Raw genomic sequence first — 3,706 nt, 5'->3', positions numbered from 1 at the left:
TGGCCGGTCCAGACGTACGCTGGCTCGAGCGCACCCGTCGTCAGGGTTAGCCGCGGCGGCGACGGCGGCACCACGCAGTCACCTGCTGCGGAGAGGGCCATGGCCTCCGCCATCTTCGCCTAGAACACGGCCTCCTCCGCTGCTGCCGCTTCGGCCTTCCGTCGCTCCTCCTTGATGGAGTTGGCTAAGGCCCCTGGTAGGCCGCCTCGGCTTCCTCCTCCTCAGGCTTGACGAGGAGGGGAGGGGGTTGACGTGGTGTTGTTGCACGCCCAGCTGCCGTTGCTCCTTGTGTTCGAGGCCAAACTAGACCTCCTAATTGGGAGAGTCTGCAGCATACTTGGCCATGCACCGTTGCGTCGGCGTGAGCTGCGCCCGGCGCCTGCGCACCTCCTCGTCGTGTGTTCGCGGCACTGCCGGCACCGGGATCCGATGCAGATCGAGGTGCTAGTGGTGTGGCAATGTGACGTCTGGTACGGCTTCGGCTACCTGAACTCCCAGTGCCAACGCGCTTTGGTGCACTGGGATGTGCAGACGCTGCCGACCTGAGCGGGCACGCGCTGGCGGCGGAGAAGGAGGAGGGGAGGAGGAGCACGGGAAGATGAGGCGCCGGTGGTGCCCTTGCCCTTACCGCTGTCGGAGCTGCTCCCGAAGAGCCCCATGGCTAGGGTTTGGCTTGTCGCCAGCGAGGAAGCAGGAAGGGGGTGGGGGCAGATGTCGACGGACGTGGATGAGCCCCCCCCCGGCACGCGTGGGTTAAAAAACGTCGCTTTCACTAGCTGACCCGGTGTCGATGGTCGTCATAAAATAGACGGCGGGCGGTACTTGGGCGGGCGCCAAGTGGGACCGCGGCGGACATCGAGGGGCGTGTGCCGTGTCCGGGTATAATTTTGGGCCGAAAATGGGTCCGCGTGGACGAGAAACGGTCATGTTTTGGAGTTGCTCTTGGAGCTCGCGTGGAGAAGGCTGCTAGAGCTTGAGAATTTGAATTCGTATTCCTCCCACGACCACGAGGACTCGAACCGACCACGCATGTAGATGTACAGGCCGCGCTAGCCACCCCGACTGGCCCGCGCAAGTGAAAGAATAACAACGCGAAACCTAAAGAACCAAAAGCGGCGACGAACTTAAAACCAGCCCGCGGAATTTTCAAAAAAAAAAGAAAATTGTTGGTTCTATTGATTTTTTCGGGTTTTCTTCATGTTCTTCCTTTTTTCGTTTTCTTTATTTTTTATTTTTTTGGTATTCTTTTTATTTTTCATTTTAAGCTTTTTGAAAAGTTCAAATATTGTTCAGAATTTTGAAAAATGTTCTTGTTGTCAAAATTTGTTCATTTTTTAAAATAATGTTCATGTTTTCAAAATTTTGTTCACAATTTCAAAAAATGTTCCTGCTTTCACGTTTTTGTTACAATTCAAAAAGTTGTTCAAAAAGTCGAAATTTTGTTCACGATTTCCAAAGCATGTTCAGAATTTTAAAATTTCTTCATATCTTCAAAAAATGTTATGGAGTTTTGTTCATGTTCTAAAAAATGTTCGAAATTTTACAGTTTTGCTCACATTTTCAAAAATTGTTCGCAATGTTAAAAAATATTCGGAATTTCCAAAGATAATCATGTGGAAAAATGTTTGGAGTTTCAAAATTCTGTTCACATTTTCATCAAATATGTTCCAAATTTTAAATTTTGTTTGTGTTTAGCAAAAAAGTTTAGAATTTCATATTTTGTTCATTTTCAAAAAAATATTCGGAATTATAAATTTGTTCGTGTTTTCAAAAATGCTTGGAGGTTCAAATTTCGTATGTTTTCCCGAAATTTGTTCAAATTTTGTTCAGAATTTCCATTTTGTGTTCTCGTTTTTTTAATCCATTTTCCCAAAGATTGTTTCGTGGTTTCAAAAAATTCCTCGCATTTCCAAAAGAAATTAGAATTTAATAAATTTTATGTGTTTCTTAATTTCTTTGAGTCATGTTGAGTTACGCTGCTCCTCTTTTGTTATTGGACGCGTCTAGGGAGCGGCCAGCTGCTCCCTAGCGTTCCCGAGCGGCCACCACCAGAAAAGGAAAGATTCGGTCCCCCTGACCTCAGAAAAGGAAATCCAGCTACAGACCCACGCCAACCCAACAAACTACACACAGGACGCGGTCCCCAGGCCATCACATGCCCTTCCCTCCCCTCCTGAAGCACTCGAAGCTCTCACGCCCTCTTGGCCACCAACCTTCTCCCCATGCCCCTACCTGCCCCCACCTAGCTTCTTCTCCACGAAACAAGGGGTTCCCAGTTCTGGATCTCCATCGCCAGAGCTGCCATGGCAGATGAATCAAGGTGAAATAACAATGCTATGGAACAATTTGCTGCGAAAAAAAGAAGAAAGAGGGAGGACAGATTAGAAAGTACCAGGCAGCACCAACAAGGGTGAAAAAAGAGGTTGATCCTTCTCTCCTCATGTCCAGATCCTCACTCCTTGACTTTCCCTTTCATCCCCACACCAAATTTCTCTTTGAAAAATAGCTTCTCCATACTTAAAAGACAACACAAACAAGGATAAAAAATGAGGAGATCCGGTACCTGTGCAATTTTAACTAATTATTGTGCAACTAGATCATAAGACAAGTCAACTTTTGCAGCAATGTGTGCAACAAAACACAGAAAATATGCAAATATATATAAGATAGCACATATAGAGTCTTATTTCACACATAATGCAGAAGAACCAGTGTCACTGTAGCAAAAAAAGAAAAGAAAAAAAGCATATTGTAGGTACAATGAAAATATAACTACCAACTAGACAAGAAGTATATGTGTTTTTTTCCTTTGATCTTTCCACACAGTAGTATATGTGACTTTGTAGCTTAGAATTGTGTGCAAAAATCTACATCAGTTCATGCACCCCCATAGCCTGTAAAACCTGCACATGATGCAAAAAAAGAAGCTTGAGAAAAAAATGAACCAACGCTAGCTTGTATTTGTGCAACTTAACGAGTACAAGTGTGCAACCGACAACACTCCCATATCCATCCACTTATGGGGTTTGAATTTCATTAGTTGGCATCTTCAACTCATATAAAAGTAAAAGATGCCAACTCAGATAATTTCAGATTCATTTTGGTTTTAGCTAAAAATCTGTATGCAGAATTCCAAAAATAAACTTTATGTTGGCTGTTGTGCAACTACATCATCTATTGTGTGCAACTGCAAGTACTCCTGCATGCAAATCATGTTGCGTGTTTATGCAGCTATGTAATGAATTTTGAACTGAGGAACATGATGAATTTAGCCTATCTAAACACAAGAAAATAGATAAAATAGTGAATTTAACAGATTATAATCTTCCAAATAAGTAGTGCAACTATAGTCAAGTGCATTTGCAAACCTAGAAAATCATATGCATGTGAACACATGAGGATGCCAACTACTGAATGGTTCTTGTGCAACTAAAGAAGTTGAAGATGCCAACTCATGTGGCACTGTTGCGTAACTATTAAAAATTTGGTGATGCCAACTCCCTTATGCAACTAAAATAGTTGCGGATGCCAACTCATGTGATATTGTTATGTGACTATTCAAAAAGTTGAAACTGCCAACAACCAAATGGTTCTCGTGCAACTATGAAAGTCGAGGCTGCCAACTCGTGTGATACTGTTGTGCAACTATTTGAAAACTTGAGGATACCAACTCTTAATTGATTTTTGTACAACTATAAAAGTTTCA

The sequence above is a fragment of the Triticum aestivum genome, chromosome 5D (genome assembly GCF_018294505.1).
Source record: "Triticum aestivum cultivar Chinese Spring chromosome 5D, IWGSC CS RefSeq v2.1, whole genome shotgun sequence".
In the NCBI taxonomy this organism is placed as follows: Eukaryota; Viridiplantae; Streptophyta; class Magnoliopsida; order Poales; family Poaceae; genus Triticum; species Triticum aestivum.
The sequence above is the reverse complement of the archived record's forward strand: the minus strand, read 5'-3'. Positions refer to the sequence as shown.